General features: G+C 39.0%; 1 protein-coding gene across 1 annotated transcript in view; it reads right to left on the bottom strand.

The window, feature by feature from the left end:
* Positions 1 to 24,569, bottom strand: part of RALGPS2 (Ral GEF with PH domain and SH3 binding motif 2) — a 163,136-nt gene extending 138,567 nt beyond the window's left edge. The window contains exon 1 of the mRNA XM_082655989.1: positions 24,436 to 24,569. The gene's annotated coding sequence lies outside the window, so the exon portion shown is untranslated. The remainder of the gene's footprint in view (positions 1 to 24,435) is intronic.
* Positions 24,570 to 25,354: the final 785 nt, after the last annotated feature.

Raw genomic sequence — 25,354 nt, 5'->3', positions numbered from 1 at the left:
TGGGCACAACTGTAGATATATTTGTAGTACCAGCAAACTACTCCTAATCAAATTGAATATACAAAATTCCCAGTATTCCTCTACTTGGAAAAATACTGTTCCTCGTAAGCAACATATTAATAAGGACCAATGTTCTCAACCCATTTCAAATCCTTGTTCTTTTCCCTCATTCTTCCACTAAAACCTACTTTCTCCCCCAGGCTCTCTTTTTAAAAGGAAAAAGAAGAAAATACTAAAATCCAAGTGTCACCATGTAAGCTGCTGAACTTATCTGAGAACCAGGGTCTTGGCCTATTTGTGGAATACTGGAAAAAAGGAGGCTAGGTAGACATTTTAAATTAATGAATCTTAAATCTAAATTTCAGATATCAAAGCTCCACTAATTATTTCAAAAACAAACTAGATTTTAGTCCATCAATTAAAATTAAGCTCTACGGGTGGCTTCTACTAGACTAGCGTGGGAAATTATATGTATGGTGGTCATAATTTTTTTAAAACACTTTTTCCAAATGATATGAAAACAAATATTTCAACATATCCAAATTGATCAACTCCAGGTGGCTATATAAAAATCATTATTTCAAAAATGAAAGAAAGAGTCTCATAAACACATCATCCTCACATTCCCAAAAGTCTAAGACAATTTTCTCCAAAGGATTTTATTTAGCAACTTTTTTTTGCCAATAACATGTTCAACACAGGAATGTATAATAACACAGGTTTCAAATAATAAGCAGCTAAATTGACTTTAGATACTTTAAACCAAGGTTTCTTAACGTTGGTGCTATTGACATTTGGAACTAGGTAATTCTGTGTGAGGAGGACTTTGCTGTGCATTGTAGGCTGTTTGGTAGTAGCTGTGGTCTCTATCCACTAGATGCCATTGAACTAGTTTTGGCAATCAAACATCTCCAGATACTGCCAAATGTCTCCTGGGGAGCAAAACTGCCTCAGCTGAGAACCACTGCTCCAAAAGAATTAAACTTAAAAAAAAATTTTTTTTAAAACATGTTTCTTTTGCTTTCCAAGTCAGTTGTTACACAGACATGTTGGGTGCCTGAGCTGGAAGGAACCTTGGAAATCATGTGGTCCAAACCATACATTTTACAGGTGAGAAAAATAAGGGCTATAGAGGGCCACTTGAGGCAGTTGAGAGCGTAAGAGAGGCAGGAGCCCATGACCCTCAGTTCCAGGTCAGGACACCAAGAGGACCAAAGAGCCAACTCATTTCCACAGGTGCTTACTAAGCATCTCTTATTATCTTTCAAAGAGCACACATTTTTTATTTATTTATTTTTGCGGTACGTGGGCCTCTCACTGTCGTGGCCTCTCCCATTGCGGAGCACAGGCTCCGGACACGCAGGCTCAGCGGCCACGGCTCACGGGCCCAGCCGCTCCGCGGCATGTGGATGTGGGATCTTCCTGGACCGGGGCACGAACCCATGTCCCCTGCATCAGCAGGCGGACCCTCAACCACTGCGCCACCAGGGAAGCCCCCAAAGAACACACATTTTTAATTTGATAGAGTTCATTTTATCAATGTGTCGTTTTATTGGTTGTGCTTTTGGTGTCGTACCTAACAAATATTCGCCTAACTCAAGGTCACAAAGATTTTCTCCTGTTTTTGTCTAAAAATTTTATATCTTTAGGTGTTACACGTAGGCCTATGATTCATTTTGACTTAATTTTTGTAGACAATGCAAGATACAGACTGAAGTTCATTTGCTTGTATATGGATATCCAATTGAGCCAGCATTTTTTTAAAACAGACTATCCTTTCTTCAATGAATTGCCTTTGTACTTCATTAAAATTCAGTTGTCTATATATTTACTGGACTTATTTTTGGACTCTTCTATTTCACTGATCTATTTCTCTATATTTACACCAATACTATACTGTTTTGATTACTTTAGCTTTATAATGAATTGTGATATCAGGTAGTATTAGCTCTCCAACTTTGTTCTCCTTTTTCAAAGTTGTTTTAGATATTCTAGGTCCTTGCCATTTCTACATGAATTTCAGAATCAGCTTGTCAATTTCTACAATAAAGCCTGCTAAGATTTTGATTGGGTTGCACTGAATCAACAGCTCAATTGGGGAGTGATTTCACCTTAGCAACAATGAGTCTTCCAACCCATGCACAAAGAATATCTCCCCATGTATCTACATGTTCTTTAAGTTTTGTTCAGCAATGCTGTGCGTAGTTTTCAGTATTTCATACATGTTGCTATTGTCAATGGTATCGGTTTTATTAAATTTCAATTTCTGACTGTTCGTTGCTAGTACAAAGAAGTGCAATTGATATTTATATATTGATCCTGTATCCCATAACTTTACTAAACTCACTTAATAATACTTTGTGAGGCCAGAATAACCCTTATACTTAAACTAGACACAAACAGTATGAGAAAAGAAGACTGCACAAAAATATTCCACATGCAAAAGTTCTAAACAAATTATAGGAAACTGAACGCAACATTTTTCTAAAGAAAATATAGTACATGATGACCAAATGGGGTTTATTCTAGGAATGCAAGTTTAGTTTAACATTTAAAAAGCAATGAATGGGGCTTCCCTGGTGGCGCAGTGGTTGAGAGTCCGCCTGCCGATGCAGGGGACACGGGTTCATGCCCCGGTCCGGGAAGACCCCACATGCCGCGGAGCAGCTGGGCCCGTGAGCCATGGCCGCTGAGCCTGCGCGTCCGGAGCCTGTGCTCCACAACAGGCGAAGCCACAATAGTGAGAGGCCCGCATACCACAAAAAAAAAAAAAAAAAAAAAAAAAGCAATGAAAGTAATTCATTCTATGAACCAACTAAAAAAGAAAAACCATGTAATCAACTCTATAAATGCAAAAATAAAAAAGCATTTAACAGTCTTACCTCCATTCCAGATAATACCGGAGCACATTTTAGAAAGGAACTTCTTCAACCCAATAAAGGGCATATCTGAAAAAACTACAAATAATGTAGTTTTAATGGTCGAAAACCAAATGATTTCTCCCTAAGACCAGAAATAAAACAAGGTTGTCTACTCTCACCACTTCTGTTCCACAGTGTACTGGAGATTCCAGACAGTGCAGTCAAGAAAGAAAAAGAAATAAAAGGCATCTAGAATGGAAAGGAAAAAGTGTCTGTTTTTTTTTGCAAACATGACTGTGTAGAAAATCTGATGGAACCTATGAAACTACTAGAACTATTGATAAATTAAGAAGCACTCCCTCCTCTGAAATTTTCTCAAAGTGTTTCTGTAGAACTGCTATAATTTATTCCTTAAATACTTAGTAGAATTCACTTGTGAAGTCATCTGGGCCTGGAGGTATTCTTTTGGTGGGAATATTTCAATCAAAAATTCAATTTCTCTAATAGATACACGGCCATTCAGGTTGTCTATTCTTGAGTGAAGTTTAGTAGCATGTCTTTTGAAGAATTTGTCCTTTTCCTTTGTTATAAAATTTATAGGCATAAAGTTGTTCACAATATTCTCTTGTTATTCTTTTTTTTTTTTTTTTTTTTGCGGTACGTGGGCCTCTCACTGTTGTGGCCTCTCCCATTGAGGAGCACAGGCTCTGGACGTGCAGGCTCAGCGGCCATGGCTCACGGGCCCAGCTGCTCCGCAGCATGTGGGATCTTCCCAGACCGGGGCACGAACCCGTGTCTCCTGCATCGGCAGGCGGACTCTCAACCACTGCGCCACCAGGGAAGCCCTGTTACTCTTTTATTATCTATAGAATCTGTAATGATGTCACCTCTGTCGGTCCGGTTAGAACTTCATCAATTTTATTGATCTTCCCAAAGTCAGTTTTAGGTTTCACTAATTCTGTCTACTTTTTTCTGTTTTCTATACTTAATTTCCACATCGGTCTTTACTGTTTCCTCTCTTCTAATTACTATGGTTTAATTTGATTTTTAATTTCTTAAGGTAGAAGTGGAGGTCATTAATTTGAGATCTTTTTTTTCCTAATATAAGCATTCAGTGCTATAAATTCCCCCCAAGTTCTGCTTTAGTGGAATCTCACAAATTCTGATATGTTGTGTTTTCATTTTCATTCCATACAAAATCTTTTAATCTCTTTGAATTGTGTTATTTAGTTTCCAAGTAAGTTTTCCAAAGTCTTCTGTTAGTAATTTCTAATTTAATTCCATTGTGATCAGAGAGCACAGGATCTCAATCCTTTTAAATTATGGAGACTTGTTTTATGACCCCAAAACATGGTCCATCATGGAGAATGTTCTGTGGACATGTAAGAAGAATTGAGAAGAATATTCTGCTATCGTTAGGTGAAATATTCTATAAATGTTAATTAGGTCAATTGGTTGACAGTATTGTTCAAGTCCATTATATCTTTGTAAAATATCTTTGTAACTTTCAATGCTCAGGAAAGGGTATTAAAATATCCAACTAAAATTGCAGATTTGACTGTTTCTCCTTGGAGTTCTATCCATTTTGTTTCAGGTATTTTTGAAATTCTGTTATCAGAGGCACAAACGTTTAGAACTGTTATGCCCCCTTGATTAACTGACCTCTATTATTTTGTAATGACATTCTTTATCCTTGGAAACATCCTTTGCTCTGAAGAAATCTACTTTGTCTAATATTACTATAGCCACTCCATCTTTCTTTTGACTATTGTAAGTATAGTATATCTTTTGCCATCCTTTACTTTTAACCTATTTGTATCTTTATATTTAAAGTTATGTTTCTTACAGGCAATGATATAGTTGGGTCTTGCTAAATCCAATCTGTTAATCTCTGCCTTTTAACTGGTGTGTTTAGACCATTTATATTTAATGTGATTACCAATCTGGTTAAAATTAAGTCTATTGCCTTACTATTTGTTTCTCTTTGTCCCATGTTCTTTTTTTCCCTCTTTTTATGCCTTTTTTGAATTAAATGAGTATATACTCTGATTTCACTTTAACTCTTTTGATGGCTTATTACTTGTAACCTTTTTAAAAACAGAATTGCTTGAGGATAGTATGTATCTTTTCACTTACCATGGTCTACCTTCAAGTGATATTATACCACTTCAGATACAGTATAAAATTCTTACAGTAGTATACTACCTCGTATCATATCTTGCTCACCTAACACTCTGTTCATAAATGCTACCTCTTTGTTAAAAATGGGAGAGAAGCACTAGAGAAATGTAAAAGAAATAGTAGCAACAAACTGAGACCTCTTCCTTGGCTTCATTTAAAAGGCAAATAAGAACTGAGAAGGAAATAGATGCTTAAAAACTAGAACTACAACCATAACACCTGGGTTCAAATCCTAGTTCTGCCACTTACATATTGTATAACATAAGGCAAGATGATTAGCCTTCCTGTTTCTCAGTTTCTACCTCTTTAAAATGAAAGTAACAACAGTACCTTCTTCACCAGGTTATTGTGACAATCCAATGAGTTAACACAAGTAAAATGCTTAGAACAGCACCAAGTAACTATGAAATGGTTAAAAAATAAAGAATACCTCTGAGATATTCTGAGTTCAGTTCCAGACCACCGCAATAAACTGAATATTGCAATAAAGCAAGTTTCACCAATTTTTTTGGTTTTTCAGTGCATACAGAAGTTATGTTTACACTATACTATGGTCTATTAAGTGTACAATGTTATGTCTAACAAAATGTACATACCTTTATTTTAAAATACTTTATTTGGGGAACTCCCCTGGTGGTACAGGTTAAGAATCCACCTGCCAGTGTAGGGGACAGGGCTTTGAGCCCTGTTCCGGTAAGATCCCACATGCCACAGAGCAACTAAGCCCATGTGCCACAACTACTGAGTCTGCACTCTAGAGCCCACAAGCTGCAACTACTGATCCTGAAGCCCACGTGCCCTAGAGCCCACACGACCTAGACCCCATGTGCTGCAACTACTGAAGCCCATGTGCTGCAACTACTGAACCCTGCGTGCTCTAGGGCCCGTGCTCCGCAACAAGAGAAGCCACTGCAATAAGAAGCCCACGCACCGCAATGAAGAGTAGCCCCGACTCACCACAACTAGAGAAAGCCTGCAAGCAGCAATGAAGACCCAACGCAGCCAATAAATAAATAAATAAATAAATGTACTCTTTCTTTAAAAAAAAATACTTTATTTCTAGAAAACAGTAACCACCATCTGAGCCTTCAGCAAGTCAATCATGTTGTGGGTGGAGGGTCTTGCCTCAATGTTGATGGCTGCTGTTTGATCACATTGGTGGTTGCTGAAGACTGGGTGGCTATGGCAATTTCTTAAAATAAGACAACAATGAAGCTTGCCACACTGATTGACTCTTCCTTTCATGAATGATTTCTTTGTAGCATGCAATGCTGTTTGATAGCGTTTTACCCACAGAACTTCTTTCAAAAATTGGAATCAAGCCTCAAACACTTCCACTGCTTTATCAACTAAGTTTTTGTTATATTCTAAACCTTTGTTAAAGGTTTGTCACTGTATCTGCATCAGGAGTAGATTCTATATCAAGAAAACACTTCCTTGCTCATCCCTAAGAAGCAACTCCTCATCCATTCAAGTTTTATCATGAGATTGCAGCAATTCAATCACATCTTCAGGTTCCACTTCTTGTTCTAGTTCTCTTGCTATTTCCACCATAGCTGCAGTTACTTCCTCCACTTAAGTCTTGAACCCTTCAAAATCATCCATGAGAGTTGTAATCAACTTCTTCCAAACTCCTGTTCATGTTGATATTTTGACCTCTTCCCATGCATCATGAACATTCTCACTGGCATCAAGAATGGTGAATCCTTTCCAGAAGGTTTTCAATTGACTTTGCCCAGATCCATCAGAGGAATCACTATCTATGGCAGCTATAGCCTTAGAAAATGTATTTCTTAAATAATAAGACTAGAAAGTCAAAATGACTCTCTGATCCATGGGCTGCAGAATGGATCTTGTATTAGGAGGCATGAAAACAACATTAATCTCATACACCTCCATCAGAGCTCTTGGGTAACCAGGTGCACTGTCAATAAGCAGTAATATTTTGAAAGGAATCTTTTTTCCGAGCAGTAGGTTTCAACAGTAGACTTAAAATATTCAGTAAAACATGTTGTAAACACTGTTGGTGGGAATGTAAACTGGTGCAGCCACTATGGAGAACAGTATGGAGGTTCCTTAAAAAATAATTACCATATGATCCAGTAGTCCACTCTTGGGCATATATCCAGAAACGACAAAAACTCTAACTCGAAAAGATACATGCACCCCAAAGTTCACAGCAGCACTATTTACAACAGCCAAGACATGGAAACAACCTAAATGTCCACTGACAGATGAATGGATAGAGAAGATATGGTATGTGCGTGTGTGTCTATATATATAATATATAGACACACACACACACACACACACATACCCATACATACACACAATGGAATATTACTCAGCCATAAAAAGGGAATAATACCATTTGCAGCAACATGAGTGGACCCAGAGATTATCATACTGAATGAAGTAAGTCAGAGAAAGACAAATATTATATGATATCAGTTATATGTGTAATCTAAAAATATGATACAAATGAACTTATTTACAAAACAGAAACAGACTCACAGACATAGAAAACTAACTTACGGTTACCAAAGGGGAAAGGTGTGGGGGAGGTATAAATTAGGAGTTTGGGATTAACAGACACATACTACTACATATAAATTAAATAAACAACAAAGACCTATTATATGGCACAGGGAACTATATTCAATATCCTGTAACAACCTGTAATGGAAAAGAATCTGAAAATGAATATATATAACTGAATCACTTTGCTGTACACCTGAAACTAACACAACATTGTAAATCAACCATGCTTCAATAAAAAGTTGTTTTGAAAAACAAACAAAAATTGGAAAGAGATGCGCTACCCTTAAGGCTTTGTTGTTCCATTTGTAAAGCACAGGCAAAGTAGATTTAGCATAATTCTTAAGGGGCATAGGACTTTTGGAATGGTAAATGAGCACTGGCTTCAATTTAAAGTAGATCCCACAAGCCATGTGGTGCAGCCAAAAATAAATGAATGAATGAATAAATAAAGCCACCAGATGCATTAGCTGGTAACAGTAGAGTCAGCCTGTCCTTTGAAACTTTGAAGCCAAGCATTGGCTTCTCCTCTCTAGCTATCAAAGTCCTAGATGGCATCTTCTTCCAATAGAATGCTGTTTTGTCTACATTGAAAATGTGCTGTTTAGTGTAGCCACCTTCATTAATTATCTTAGTTAGCTAGATCTTCTGGCTAAGTTGCTGCAGATTCTCCATCAGCACTTGCTGTTTCACCTTGCACTTTTACGTTATAGAGACGGCTTCTTTCCTTCAACCTCATGAACCAACCTCTACTAGCTTCAAACTTTTCTTCTGCAGCTTCCTCACCTCTCCCAGTATTCATACAATTGAAGAGAGTTAGGGCCTTGCCCTGGATCAGGCTTTGGCTGAACAGAATGCTGTAGCTGGTTTGATCTTCGGTTCAGACCACTACAACTTTCTCCATTATGAACAATAAGGCTGTTTCACTTCTTATCTCAGTTTTCAACATGTCTTCCACACTAAGCTTAATCATTTCTAGCTTCTGATTTAAAGGGAAAGATGTGCGACCCTTCCTTTCCCTTGAACACATAGAGGCCAATGTAGGGTTATTAACTGGCCTAATTTCAATACCCTTTCTTGGAATAGGGGGGGCCCCAAGAGAGGGAGAGAGACCAGCGGGGCTGGGGGTGGGCCATGGCCAGTTGGTGGAGAAGTCAGAGCACACACATTTATTAAGTTCACTATCTTACACAGGGGTAAGGTTCGTGGTGCCCCAAAACAATTACAATAGTAACATCAAAGATGACTGACCACAGATCACCATAACAAATATAATAATGAAAAAGCTTGAAACATTGTGAGGATTACTACCAAAATGTGACCCAGAGACACAAAGTGAGAAAATGCTGTTGGAAAAATGGCACCAACAGGCTTGCTCAATGCAGGGTTGCCACAAACCTTCAATTTGTAAAAAAACAAAGTATCTGTGAAGTGCAATAAAGCAAAGTGCAGTAAAACAAGGTATGCCTGTAAATATAACAAGTCCTATTATTCACAATGAATAAGACAGTATTTTTTAATGCCCTATACACTACCTAAAATAATCTTTACCAACCCACACACTGGGTTGCACTTCTCTAAGTGAATCTACAAGTAAATTAACTACTTAGGCTCTTTTACTTGCAAGAAATTCATTCAAGTTACCCCAAATATCATTTTAGGTATATATTATGGTCTTAGTATTGTTGTAAAAGCTTTGTATGTGTCATCTCATTTAATCTTCACATCAACCCCAAAAGGAAAGGATTTACGATGCTCACTTTTTACAGATGAGGAATGAGACAGAGCAATTAAAACAACCTGCCCAAGTCACACAGATAGTAAAAGACATAACCAGAATTTGACTGCCAGAAGTCTGACCCCAAAGCCTGCATTCTTTCTTGGGAAAAAACTGGATGTCGTCTCAAGAAGGGCAGGAGCCACAGACGTACTAGAGGTAATGGAAGAAGAGTATCTACAGAGCCAGAAAGCAGAATCTTCAATCTCAGGCTCTGTGCCTGTCTTTCTCTCACCACATGGTTTCTTGCTTACAGCTTTGTGCTTCTCTCGGACAGGTGCCCCATATTCTTTTCTGGTTACCCACTGGCTTTCTCAACTCCTTTATCATTTCTGTACTCATAGCTTCTGCTTATACTTACTTTCCAGTCTCTTAAACTTTAGTTTTACAGGATTCTACACGAATGTATCCTTCCAGCATCAGCTCCCATGGCTCAATGGCAAATTAACTCCATGTTTCCTATAAATGGCTGTAATTTCCCCCATCAGACAATCCTAGGTTGTTAGCTGGTTTACAGATTAACAGCCCTTAGGTCAAATGCCCACTCCTGGACCAATCAGGTGCAATATAGTTCTATATGGTTAAAAACATAGCTATTAAAGTCTGTTCCTCTGCAGTGTACTGTGGAAAAAGGAGATTTCCTTCAAAGGAACTGTAGGCACACCAGAATTATAAAACACATGTCTAGGACACTGAGTCAGCTAAGTCACCATTAATCTGGGGCTCAAAAGTCTTTTCAGTATTTTTAATCTATTTAGTTATAGTGTAATTAAGGAGTTATAAATACAAATTTTGGTTGTTATTAAGGAGATCATATAATTTACAGGGTCACACAAGTAAGACATGGGACACAGGCCCAGCAACTGTTAAGTCAAGGGTGGCCATACTACAGCAACAGTATTATGACTGAGAGAAGGAAAAACCCATTGCCATCTATCATTTTCAATTCTGCTCAGAGACAGAAGTAGTAAACATCAATAACCCTATCCATTCCTATAGCTATGTCTATTACGCCACATTGAACTGAAGCAGAAGAGGGGGGCTAGATATGTTGACACTATTACTACAGCCAATTCACAGCTGCCCTTGCTGCCCACAGACGGCTTCAACAGTACTGCTAGTTCCCTTAAGTTCAAATCTTCAACATTATACCTCTAAAACTCTTTCTGCAGATGAGTTCAACCCTACACCTTTTGGCTTTCTTAATGGCAGAGGAAAGTTTTGAATTGAAAACCTTCTGCTACCTAATTAGCTAAGACCAAGTCATAGGGACAGAAAGGAAAAAGTAAACATATAACTTATTAATGTTACTTTGCTATCAATATTGTTTTAAACCTTCTTGTTGGGAAGATTACCTAATACATATATAACTAGAAGCCCCTCTCCCTTTTTTTAAAAGAACACTGGTTCTAAACAGTTTGGATTTTCCCTCCAGTCTTCATTTACAAATTATCAATTTACAGCCTTAAGAAGAAAGGAAACAGAGTGAGAAGCTAAGTTATTAAGAGTATGTACTACCCCTTAAATTTTAATCTGCTTTACTTCTAAGGACTGAATAACCTGCCCATTTTACCAAGTTATTTCCCACTCCATCACTCCAAAAACCCTTCAATCCAAAGCATGCCAAAAAGACTAATTTCTGTTACTATATCTTCAGTAATGCTGTTCCCCAATATTTAAGTTCTTACCACCTTAATGAAACACATTTCTTAAGGACCACTCCTGCCCTCACTGAGCCTCCCTCCGCTCCTGCAAACTGCTCTTCAATCTGACACATAACTACATATGATCTCATGTTATTTACTGTGGTTTCACTCACATAAAAGACTTCATCTCTCACCAAGAAGATGTAAACAATGAGTGCAAGATCTAAAACTTATTCTTCTATGGTAACATTCACAAGTACTGGGCTCACAGAAAACATTCAGAAATACTGTTGACAAAAAGAAGTAAGTCAGGGCTTCCCTGGTGGCGCAGTGGTTGAGAGTCCGCCTGCCGATGCAGGGGACACGGGTTCGTGCCCCGGTCCAGGAAGATCCCACGTGCCGTGGAGCGGCTGGGCCCATGAGCCATGGCCGCTGAGCCTGCACGTCCGGAGCCTGTGCTCCGCAACGGGAGAGGCCACAACGGTGAGAGGCCCGTGTACCGAAAAAAAAAAAAAATATATATATATATATATATATATTTAATAGATAATCCAACTGATAATTTTTAGACTAAACCCAACCAAAATCCATAGCCTTATTTTTCAAACAAGTACATCTGAATATATCATTCATTCCTCGATCAAAAAACTGTGAGTGTCCTTTAACTTTATGACAACTGGCTATTTGGATAAAAAGACAAAAATTAGATCTTTCATTAAAATAAATAGGATGAATTAAAGATGAAAAACATTTAAGGCATAAAAACACAAGAAGTAAACATAGGTGAGTTTTTTTTAATGTTGGCACAGGAAAGTCTTGGACTGATAACAGAAAAACAGAAACAGTAGAAGACTGATAAATCTGACTAAAGAAAACATGACACACATAGACAGCAGAACACATGTATTGCATCAATTCTAGGATGAATATTTTCTCATCTTTTAACATCTCTGAAATCAGGATGCCTCTTAAAACTAACAGAGTGTCATGGTTTAACTGACAGCATATTTCTATCCTTAACTGTTGTTACACAGTGTATCTCACAACTGAAGTCAACTTAGATTTAATAAAATAAGTGAGGTGACAAAAAAATAAAATAGGGAAAAGATCTACAACAACCAACAAAAACAATATTCTTCATACATAAAGAGCTCTAACATGTTAAATAACAGGGTGCTTCAACTGCACTGGTTATGTTTCATTTCTTAAGTTATGGGTTAACTGTATTTTTTTTTTTCCATTACGGTTTATCACAGGATATTGAAAATAGTTTCCTGTGCTATACAATAGGACCTTGTTGTTTATCATTCTATGTTAACAGTTTGCATCTGCTAATCCCAAACACCCAATCCTCCCCCAACCCCTCGCCTTGGCAACCACAAGTCTGTTCTCTGTATCTGTGAGTCTGTTTCTGCTCCATAGATAAGTTCATTTGTGTCCTATTTTAGATTCCACATGTTAAGTGATATCATATGGTATTTGTCTTTCTCTTTCTGAGGTTAACTGTATTAATCTTTATGTACTTTTTGTTTATCTGACTTATCTCCTTAAAAGATTTTTAAGAGACTGAGCAATAAGAATATAAGATATGAAAAGGAAATTATACACAAATGTCCGAAAACATGAAAATATAAACTTCACTGAAAAAGTTAAAAAATGCAAATTATAACAAGAATTTATTACATTACAGATCAATATTTATGTTTTTAAAGCTAATCACCAAGTCAGTAAGAGTACAGAGAAACAATTATACGCCATGGGCAAAAATACAAATGTACTTAACCTCCAAACAGCAATCCATCCTCCTTTTAGAAATTCATCAAAAGGAAATGATCAGAGGGACTTCCCTGGTGGCGCAGAGGTTAAGAATCTGCCTGCCCACTATGGAGAACAGTATAGACGTTCCTTAAAAAACTAAAAATAGAACTACCATACAACTCAGCAATTCCAGTACTGGGCATATACCCTGGGAAAACTGTAATTCAAAAAGAGTCATGTACCGCAATGTTCATTGCAGCACTATTTACGATAGCCAGGACATGGAAGCAACATTAGTGTCCACTGACAGATGAATGGATAAAGAAGATGTGGCACATATGTACAATGGAATATTACTCAGCCATAAAAAGAAACGAAATTGAGTTATTTGTAGTGAGGTGGGTGGACCTAGAGTCTGTCATACAGAGTGAAGTAAGTCAGAAAGAGAAAAACAAATACTGCATGCTAACACATATATATGGAACCTGAACAACAACAAAAAATGGTTCTGACAAACCTAGAGGCAGGACAGGAATAAAGACGCAGACATAGAGAATGGACTTGAGGACATGGGGAGGGGGAAGGGTAAGGTGGGACAAAGTGAGAGAGTAGCACTGACATATATACACTACCAAATGTAAAACAGATAGCTAGTGGGAAGCTGCTGCACTGCATGGGGAGATCAGCTGGGTGCTTTGTGACCACCTAGAGGGGTGGGATAGGGAGGGTGGGAGGGAGACCCAAGAGGGAGGGGAACAGCAGAAACTAACACACCATTGTAAAGCAGTTATACTCCAATAAAGATATTAAAAAAAAAAAAAGAATCCGCCTGCCAATGCAGGGGACACGGGTCTGAGCCCTAGTCCGGGAAGATCCCACATGCTGTGGAGCAACTAACCCCACGTGCCACAACTAATGAGCCTGGGCTCTAGAGCCCACGAGCCACAAGTACGAAGCCCATGCGCCACAACTACTGAAGCCCGCATGTAGCAACTACTGAGCCCTCATGCTGCAACTACTGAACCCCGCGCTCCGCAACGTGAGGCCACTGCAATGAGGAGTACGTGCACTGCAATGAAGAGTAGTCCCCGCATGCCACTAGGAAAGCCCACACACAGTAATGAAGACCCAACGCAGCCAAACATAAATAATAAAATTTAAAAAAAAAAAAGGAAATCATCAAAAAAGTACAGGAATATGTATAAAAAAAGCGAACTCTATCACTCTTCATAGTATATAAAAGTTAGAAACAACCTAAGTGTCCATTAAGAGATTGATTAAATAAATTATGATACACCCACACAAAGTGATACAATACAGCCATTAAAAATGAGGGTAGAGAGAAACTGTCTTTCGAAGTGATATAACTAACCTTGGAAGTATATAAAGACTTTCTTTTTTAAGAAGATGACTTTTTAATTAATTAATTAATTTATTTGTTATTCCTGTGTTGGGTCTTCGTTTCTGTGTGAGGGCTTTCTCCAGTTGCGGTGAGCGGGGGCCACTCTTCATCGCAGTGTGCGGGCCTCTCACTGTCGCGGCCTCTCTTGTTACGGAGCACAGGCTCCAGACACGCAGGCTCAGTAGTTGTGGCTCACGGGCCCAGCCGCTCCGCGGCATGTGGGATCCTCCCAGACCAGGGCTTGAACCCATGTCCCCTGCATTGGCAGGCAGACTCTCAACCACTGCACCACCAGGGAAGCCCCTACAAAGACTTTTTATATGAGCACCAGATTTTTAAAAACTTATTCTTTTTTTCTGGCTTAAAGTGTTTTACTTTTCTTATTGAGATATACACAAATACTGAAATGTATTTATAAATTTTTACTATGTAGACATGCATGCAACCACCAATCAGATAAAGATATAGAGCAATTCCAGCACTCCAGAAGTCTTGCTCCCCTAGTCCGAACCCCTAACCACTGCTCTGACTTCCATCAACATAGATGAGTTTGACCTTTTCCTGAACTTCAAAAAGAGAATCACACAGTACATGCTCTTTTGTGTCTGGTTTCTTTCAACATTTTGTGATATTCACTCACATTTGCTAAGTATAGCAGTAGTTCCTTCTTTTTCACTGATGTATAGTATTCCAGTATAGAGCATACTACAAATTATTGCTCCATTATTCTGCTGACGGACATTTGGCTTGCTTCCAGTTGGGAGCTATTATGTAAAAAACTGCTATATTTTTCCAGATTTCATAACTTATTTTATTTGTATTGTTTCTTAATTTAGTTTCAAATAGTTATATTAATAAAACAAAAAGGATCAAACCCAGAAAAACATGATAAAGAAAAAAAACCCTGGTACCTCATCGTATAGACAACTACCATTTTAAGATTTATGTTTTACATAACTGAAATGATGTTATAAATGCTGTTTTTTCTAAATCAACCCCTTTTCCTTTACTTTCTCCCTTCTTTCCCTCTCTCTCCTTTTTACCTTAGACCAACTAGGTAACAAATGTTTACATTTGATGTGCAACATTTTCTGCTTTACAAGATCACTTATACTCTCCCTCTCACACACACAGGGTTTTTATTGTTTGTTTTACTAAAATGGGTGTTTTATATATTCCTCTGTTATCTTGCTTTTCTCAATTAAATATGGTGAAAATGTCCTCACATCACTGATTATTTTTGCCATGTCTTGTTTTTTTTAATCAGCTTTGAGTTGTAATTCACATGCCATACAATTCACCCATTTACAGTATACAATTCAGGGACTTCCCTGGCGGTCCAGTGGTTAGGACTCTGAGTTTTCACTGCCAAGGGCCCGGGTTCAATCCCTGGTCGGGGAGCTAAGATCCCACAAGCTGCGCAGCACGGCCCCCCCAAAAAAGTATACAATTCAATGGCATGTAGAACTATCACTATAGTCAATTTTAGAACATTCTTATCATTTTAAAAAGAAACCCCACACTCCTTAGACCTCCCCATTCCCTAGCCCCAACCTCAAGCAACCACTAATCTGCTTTCTGTCTCTACAGATTTCCCTGTTCTGCACATTTCATATGAATGGAATCATATAATATGTGGCCTTTTGTGACTGCTTCTTTCACCTAGCATAATACTTTCAAGATTTACTGATGATGTAACATGCATCAGTACCTTACTCCTTTTAAGGGCTAAATAATAATCCAATGTATAGATATGTCACATTTTGTTTATTCACTTGTTGGGTAACGGACATTTGAGTTGTTTCCATTTTTTTTGCCTACAATGAATAATGCTGCCATAATCATCTGTGAACAATATTTTGTGGAGACATGTTTTCATCTTCCTTGGGTATATACCTAGGAAAGAACTGCTGGGTCATATAGTAACTCTATGTTTAATCATCTTAAGAATTGCCATGCTATCTTCCAAAGTAGCTATACAATTTTACATTCCTATTAGTGGATGAGGGATTCAATTTCTCAACATCCGCCTCTATACTTGTTATCATCTAACTTTTTGATTCTAGCCATTCTAGTAGTGTGAAGGGGTATCTCATCATGGTTTAACTTCACTTCCCTTATAGCTAATGATGTTGAGCATTTTTTCATGTGTTTACTGTATATCTTCTTTGAGAAATGCCTATTCAGATCCTCTGCCCGTTTTTAAATTGGGTTTTCTTTTTATTGAGTTGTTAAAGAGCTCTTAATGTACTCTGAATGCAAGTCTTTTATCAGATATTTGATTTGCAAATATCTTCTCCCATTTTGTGGGTTATCTTTTCACTTTCCTGATGGTGTCCTTTGAAGAACAAGTTTTAAATTTTGATGAAATAAAATTTATGTCATTTTTGTTTTGTTGTTCCTGTTTTTGGTGTCATATCCAAGGTCATGAAAATTTACCCCTATGTTTCTTCTAAAGTCCATGTCTTTTGATGTGCATATATATTGATTTCTGTTGGGTCTATATCAAGAAGTGAAATTGATGGATCATACGGCATACACATGTAGAGCTTTAGCAGATGCTACCTAAAGAATTTTCCAAAGTGTTTGTACCAATTTTCAAAGCCATCTGAAATGGATGAGTGTCCCAAGTGCTTTCCATTCTTGTCAACACTTAGTATTTTCAGGTTTTTTTCATTTACACTATTTCTGGTGGGTATGTACTCATATCACATGGTAGTTTTAATTTGCAATTCCCTGAAAATTATGTGTGAGTACCTTTCACTTTGGCCATATGGATAATTCATTTCATAAATGCCTTTTCTGGTCTTTTGCCCATTTGTTTTAAAATTGGGTTGCCTGTATTTTTTTTAATTGACTTGTATATTTTTCATATACTCTGGATACAAGTCCACTGTTGTACTATAAGTATTGCAGACACTTTCTCCACTGTGTCACTTGTCTTTTCACTCTCTTAATAGTATCCTTTGATGAACATAAGTTCTTATTTAATGAAGAAAAATTTATCAATCGTTCTTTTCTGGTATTCCTTATGTCTTGTTTAACAAAAACCTCTCCCTTCCATAGGGTCATGTAGATATTTTTCTATGTTTTCCTCTAGAAACTTTATTTTTCACCTTCGATGTTACATCTATAGTTCCTTCAAGGAGCACATAATCCCTATGTTACAAAATTATTTCAGAGAAGAGAAAAAAAGGGAGAGCTTCACAACTCATTTTATGAACCTACCACAACTCTGAAGTCAAACAGATACATATAAATCTCTGATAAATTTATCTACTGATAAAAGTAAATTTTTAAAAAGCTCTAAGGCAGTGGCAAATCAAGTTCAGCAGTTAGAGGGAGAAAAAAACGAATGCAACACAGCTATGTAGGGTTGGACGCAATAATGCAAACTATTAATGTAATACATCCTATAGCGGATTAATGGAGAAAATATATATGATCATTTCTAACAATACAGAAAAAGCACTTGATAAAATGCAATACTTATGATATTATAAGAAAAAAGTCTTACAAAACTAAGACTAGAAGGTATTTCTTAACCTTTTTTAGTTATATTATCAAAAACTTATAGTAAGGTAGGGGAAATAGGGAGAGGTTGGTAAAATGGTAGTATAAACTTTCAGTTATAAGAAAGTTATAAGAAAAAAGTCTGAGGATTTAATGTATATCATATGGTAACTATAGTTGATAACACTATATTGTAAAACTGAAATTTGCTTAAAAAGTAGAACTTTAGTGTTCTCACCAAAAAAAAAAAAAAGAAAACTATATGAGGTGACAGGTGTATTAATTAACTCAATGCAGGGAATACCTTCACAATGTATACATATATCAAATTATCATGTTGTATACTTTAAATATCTTACCATTTTATTTGTCAATTATACCTCAGTAAAGCTGAAAAAATACAGTTAATAACATCTATTATGTTCTCTTTTCTGCATAATTTTCCTTTCTTGTTAACGTCTCTGTGTGTGTTTAATTTAATTATGTTAGTTAGTTAAAATATAAATGTAATAAAGGCAAATGTTTTTGTCTTTAGCTGTATCCCCAGCACCAAGAACTATTCCTGGAACACAGAAAATGCTCCATGGCTTTTAAAAAATGAATAAATGAATGATATCTAAATCAAAATTTGCATTTGGGAAAAATTATAGTACTTTCTTTTGGCATTTCTCTAGAAATAAGCAGTTATATACAGGCCACGTTTGTATGTATAAAAATATACACATTTATATGTATATAGTACTTATGTATGAAAATCGTTCTGATGATTAATTTTTAAAACCCTATCTGATAGGGAAAAAAAAACACAAAACCTTCAGTAAGCTGTCATACTTGATGAGATTTTAGAGGTATTCCTATTGAAGTCAGGAACATGAAATTCAGGATCATCTCTCTCAAGTAGGCCCTTAATGCTGACTGGCAATCACACTATATTTCTCTATTCTATTCTCTTCTACTCTATTCTATTCCCCTTCCCACTCTTTGATGATTATGTCACATATTTTCCCTCTTGTCAAACCTCCAATACATACTCCCATTCTTCCCTACTCTCAGCTAATGATCTTGCTTCTCATACATTAACAGAAAACCTCAGATGAGAACTTCCTCAAGCTACCACCATCATGTCTCTTTCCATATATTCTGTTCTTCTCTCCCAATTCTGTAGACAAACTCTCCGTACTCCTAGTAAAGTTCAAAGGCTAATCCTTCCACCTGTGCCACAAGTCTATGTCTATGGCTGATTTCACGCTACAAAAGCAAAGCTGAGTAGTAGTGACAGAGACTGTACTGCCCACAAAGCCTAAAATACTTACTATTCAGCCCTTTAAAGAAAAAACTGGCTTGAGTCTTGTACTAGATCATCTCCGCTCTCATCTAATACGGACACTGCTGGTTGAAAAGGCCCACTAAGTCCCATGCATAAGAATGAAGTTAAGATCCACACAAGACCCATACAACATCAGAGACATATCAGAGACTGATGACAAAGAAAGGATCTTAACAGAAAAAGGTCACATATAAAGGATGAAGACTAAAGGGCATAAGACTTTTCAAAAATTATAGTACAATCCCTTAAATTTTGAGGGAAAATTATTTCACCTTAGAATTCTATACCCAGACCAGCCAAATTATCAACCAGGTGTCAGGGTAGAAAGAAGATATTTTCAGCAATACAAACATCTCAAAAATTTCACCTCCTCAAATATCCTTTCTTGAAAGTTACTGAGGGATGTATTTCACCAAAACAAAGGGGTAAACTGGAGAAAGAGGAAGACATGGATCGAGAGACCATAGGCTCTAATGCAGGGAAAAGGCAAAGAGAATTCACAGAATCATGAAGGGAAATCACAAGCTAAGACCAAGCAGAGTGGAGAGCCCCCTTGCAGGTCTGAGCAAAAGGATGGAGAGCCCTGGGATTTTTCCAATTAAAAAAAAATCGAATGATCAGTTACCTGATGTGTTTGAACATACTGAGACAGTTTCTGGGAAAGAAAAAAACAGAGACAAATAGGAAACTAAGCAAAAAACAAAAAAGAAAAAATTTTAACTCCAAGAAATATCATCATAGTACACTGCACAGTTCAACAATAAACATGCATACAAAATCATAATAATGCAAACAATAAACAGCATGCTATAACTATATTAGGAGATAAAGGGAGAGGAACTTCAGGTGGCATAAGAACCCAAAACCATAGATAGACTCATCTTCCACAGGAGGAAGCCAACAGATATCTAAAATTGAAAAACAAGTAATATCTTAAAATATGGACGTAAATATTATAAAAAAAAACAGCTAAAAGTATCAAAAATGGTTGCTCTAGGAGCAGGACCTGGCAGGGAAAGTTGTACAGGGGAGTGGTGTTCTTCATTTTAAGTCTTATAGTACAGCTTTCTTTTTAACTGCACAGTTCTATTATTTAAAGTCAAAAGTTAATTTTTTTTTCAAAGAACAAACAAAACTAGTGAGCTTTGTATCATTTAATACCAATTAACTCACTCACTCCACAAATTTTATCTGGGTATTAACTATGCCAGGTACTTTTCTAGGTGCTCGGAATGCATCAGTGAACAAAACTAAGTCCCTGCCCTCATGAAGTTTATATCCAGAGGGAAGAAGATAATAAACAAAATCAATGTATGCTATAATGTCAGATAAATTAATGTTCTGAAGACAAATAAAGGTGAGGGTAGAGAGTAATGGGGATGCTGTTTAAGTAGGGTTTTCAGAAAAGGGCTGTCCAAGAGTCAACAAAAAGGAAATCGAGATAAAAAGGAAAAATCTGTTTTGAGAAAAGGTTATGTAAATAAGATAACAGAAGGGTACCAATTAAGCTCAAGGTGAGAGCTTCATTTTAAGCCTCTCATACTCTAAAGCCATGTATCATTCAAAAGCCAGTGCCAAAGTTCCCTGTAGTGGCATACATAAACTGTCAGGCACCGTCAAGCTAAGTCCTATGAACATTGCTGTTCATACTCTTCCTACATCCCTAACTAGCCATTACTTATTAAAGTGACTGACTAAATTTATACAAACTTTTTTCTCTCCATAGAACAGGTGGATGTCACACACTTCAATTTCCAGTGTTTTTATTCCTATTACATAGTTAAAAGTTTTCCTAAATCAAAAGTTCAAGATGTTAATCAAGAAAGATTCCAGATTAATTCCAAGTTACCGAAATTATTCGCATCCGATCTTCATTTTCTCACTAAAGAGAAACCCTAAACCAGAGTTTCAGGCTATTGAATTATCTTTTTATTGAAAACTGAATAACTAAAAAAATGTAGCATCCAGATTAAAGCAACGTTTTATTCCAAATACAGTTGTTACACAATAAAAACCTCATATTCAGAAAAGAGGACTGATTTTAATGTCTTATTCTCAAAACACTTATAATTAGAAGTGAATCCAAACTGCCTTTTTTTATATAGCAAAAAAAGCAGCACTTTTAGATTTTAAGTAGGTCTTAAAGTTTAACTCACAAAAAGAAAACAAATTCAATTAATTAAATCTCAATTAACTGTTGGGCTTAAAGTTTAAAAATTATTTTGAAATTTCTGGAAAAGCAGGCTAGTAGCTGTAGTATAGCACTGGATGCTGCTGCTCTCCCCATCCACACTCCCCAGGTGGTGCACCGCATTATAGTAAGAGCTACAACTTGGGTTTAGGTTCACTGCTTGCTTATCGGTGGTGTGCTAACATCTTTAAACCCATTTCCTCATCTAAAATGGAGATAATAATGCCTACCTAAGGTCAGGGTTAATTGTTGGCACTCCTGTAAATAAGAAGTACCAAAACATTGAAGTATCGATAATATATATTAAAAAGCTTTGTAATCGGTGAAGAACTACACCAATGTTTTTCATATTTTAATTTAAAAAAACAACTATCACTTTCAGTCAAAATTCTGATTTTAGTGATAATGGTTATCAGATTCTAAGGAAGAACAACGAGACCTTGGTCCACTCACACATACACAGCCAGAAGAAGAAAAGATGATTTTTTTTTAAAATTTAGACTTAAAAAAAAAAGAATTAGACTCCCTTATAAACAAGTGTCAAGAGAGCATTTTTAGCAAACATTTAACTATATAAACCAAAAGAATAAAGCTGTTTAACCACATGTAAACTGTGCACCATGTGACTGCAGGTAGAATGTTTATTTTTGGTGTACTTGGGAACCAGATACCCAAAGTACATAAACATCAGCATATTTTTAAAACAACTGTCTTAATGCTTTTGTTCACTGAGTAATAATTCCCACTATTCTTAGAAGGAAAAACACAACAAATATCCTTAATCAAAAAAACTCATCAGAGGGGTTTTTACTTCTGAAACTTTTAAACTAACACTAAACAGTGTTATCTGACAATGAAGCAGTAGACTATTTTTGCCTACTTACCCTTTAAGCTCCATCAGGGCACAGACCTTTTTCTCTGTTGTATCACCAACATCTAGACAACTAACTGGCACCAAATAGGAACCCAATAAACATGTGTAGAATGAATGAATGAACAAACTGGACCTCTGGACAAAAGCTGAAGTGTTTTCAGTTGCAACAGAACAATTTCACCTGTACATCTATCCATCATTCACTACAAAAAACTACTGTCTCAACTGTAATGACACAAAAAGCTGAAAAAGACAAGAACTGGATACATAAACACACACAAATACATCACTCACGTGTATAATAAAAGTACACAAAGTAAAAGATTAACGAAGCCAGTTTCATAGTAGTTATACTTTCCCTCAGGAGATTTTGGTCTGTTCTTCCTGATAATCAAAATATACATTAGAAAAGCATGTTGCAATATTGATAACACAGCACTATCTTTAAAGTTCTGTTGCAATCTGGAATAATTTAGCCAAAATGAACAATATTTCCAGAGTCCCACCCTGAGTATTTTAAAGTCAAATTCAAATTAATTGAAAGAAAGGTCAATGAATGAATCAAATGAAAAAAACGTAGATCTTGCCATTTCAAAATTATTATACTGAATTTTAAAAAGAGAAAATCTAAGTTTAAAATAAATTATGTTAAAATTATTTATTCAAAAAGGCATCTTAGGTCCTTACACATGTCCCTTAAGCTAGTAAGACAAGTACTTTCCAAATCTTTGAAGCTAGATGATAAACTTTATGCCTACAGAGCTTGAGTAAGAGGTTCTTTTTATTAAAATAACACTGTTTGGATAAGTTCCTTTATAATTCTAAAGTCTACAGTAAAATATGCAGCAGTAACAGTAATACACATTATGATTTTACAGCACTAGGATAAGCATAATTATCTGGATGGAACAGGCTTTTACAGCTAGCAAGCTATGACTTGCTATGACTGTAATACTATGCTGCACGGATCGAAAAGTTTCCCAAAATTCTGATGGTCATCTTCAGAGAGACTTACACAAAGTCGATCTGATGGGGAATACAGAAAAACACCAACTCATAAACACTGGTACGAAAACAAAGCTCTCTACAGCAACTATAGCGTTGAAATTTTAAAACCCAGGGCATGTAAAAGATAAAGCTCAATTAATTGCTGCCTGTATTTCCTACTTTACGGTCTTAAACGCCAGGTATTCGATATTCCTTTTTAGCGCTCTCTTAAACAGAAATTTAGTGTTTCAATGGCCCCTCCTCCACAGCTAACATCCGTGCCCTTTCTTCCTCCTCCCTCACCCCTCCCAGTTAAAACAAATTAACATTTGTACTTAGGTACCTCCTATCAGCTCGCAGCTTCTTCCCAAACACGCCCACGTACACTGAAACTGGCCTGCGTCTACAACACAGCTACAGGAAAAGCGCTTTGATGGGGGCAGGTGGGGGATAATGTAGCTCCGCACAGGTTTACTGCTATTTTCCAGATACAGATAACAGCTTCTCACTCCTGTCTCGGGTTTTTTGCAAATCACCTCCAAAGCATGGTGTTTATGAGCCTGCCTAATCCGATACTGCAGTAGAATCCCGGATATTTGCAACTGTTTGATCAGATCGTGGGGAACCTCTTCTTTTTTTCAATACGCCCGTTCCTAGCGGTACAGCACCGGATCTCGGGCAGCGCTCCAGGCCCCGCGTCCTGCCGCGCGCCCGGCCCGGGGCCAGCGCAGGACCGCCCCTCTGGGTACGAGGCCGGCGAGCGACTAGGGCTACGGACCGCTCCGCAACAGGTCACCCTGACCGCGAGACTGCGGGTCCGCAGGCGGCCAGCTGGGCGGCCGGGCTTCGGGGGCGCAGCTGCTAGGGCCGGGGAGGGGGTGTGGCCCGGCTCGGCGGGTCCCGGCTCCCGGAGTCCCAGCTCCAGCTCACCTGAAGGGAGGCTGAGGCGCCGCTGGGCGCCAGGGTAGCGCGGGCGGAGCCCAGGGGCTTCCGCCACCCAGGAGAGAGGGAGGCGAGGCGGGCTCGGAGGGTCGCCGCGCCCCCGGCCTCGGGACAGAGACCCGGAGCCGGGACCCCATGGCCGCCTCCTGACGCCGAGAGCGAGCCGCCGAGGGAGGCGCGGCCCTGGGTTCCCAGACGCCGGCCCCCCTCCTCCCTCAGCCCAAGCTCTGCAGCTCTCTCTCCGCGCCGGGGTCGAGCAGCGCCGGGGCCCGCGGCCGGGAGATCAACACACCGCAGCGCCCGAGCCGCCGCCATTCCCCGCGCCGCCGCCGCCGCCGCTGCGGCTCCGCGCAGCCCGGCGGGGCGCAGCGCTCCCACCTTCCCTCCCCCGCACCGCCCACCGAGGCTCCGCACCAGGCCCACGGCGAGGGGACCGACCTGTGCAGCCGCGGCAGACGCTTCGGAGATTGGAAAGACGGCGCCGGCCCCCCCGCTCCGCCGCTTTGCAGCCGCCGCCGCCTAGGCTAGCGCTCGGCGACCGGAGCAGTCGGCGTCTCTCATTCAGCCCCGGCCGCCACCGCGGCCGCTCAGGGGACGGGAGTGAGCTGGATCCACCCCATCCGCGCCGGGGGTGGGGGAGGAGAGCGGACTGGGCGGGGGCGCGCGCCGAGCAGGCGGGGCGGAGCCGCGCTCGCGCACCAACCGAGCGCGCTCGCGCGGGCCCTGAGCGCCGCGGCCGGCGGGGTCTTCCCGGCGCGCGCGCAGCTAGCGGCTCTTCAGCTGTGCGGAGACCAACTGCTGCTGGGGGCCCGCGGCCGCGGCGCGCGCCAACAGCCGCAGTCCCTTTGCTGGGTGCCCGCCCAAAGGAGGGGCCGCTACCGGCCAAACGAGGGGGCGGGAAGGGTTGGCGGACGGACAGGTGTGGCCCCCGCAGCAGCCCCGCCATCCGTTCCCCGCATCCGGCCCTCCACGGTGAAATCCCCTGTGGTGGCCGTCTCCTTCAGCGCAGGCACCTCTTCTTTAAGGCCAGAGAACAAAGTCTGGAAACACTTGGGCTCCAGATCAAATATCCTGCCCGCGCTAGCCGTGTTTTTAGAAGTCGCTGCGCACAAGTGAGGGGGTTCCAAATGTGAAGAGCCACCCCACTGCCGTAGGATCATAAATTATAGTGATCAATACTCTCACATATTAAGATTCGAGAGGCGTTAGAAGTAGGCCTTTGTGTGATGCCCTTGGCTTAATGAGCAAATGACAGAAATCTGGCATCCCTTGGGTCTCAAATTGATGAGTTCCAGGTGAGCAGTCTTTTCACGTTGAATGCAAGAACAAGATTCTGAAATATTAAATCTTTCCTGTG

The sequence above is a fragment of the Grampus griseus genome (genome assembly GCF_964374135.1).
Source record: "Grampus griseus genome assembly, chromosome: 1".
In the NCBI taxonomy this organism is placed as follows: Eukaryota; Metazoa; Chordata; class Mammalia; order Artiodactyla; family Delphinidae; genus Grampus; species Grampus griseus.
The sequence above is the reverse complement of the archived record's forward strand: the minus strand, read 5'-3'. Positions and strand labels throughout refer to the sequence as shown.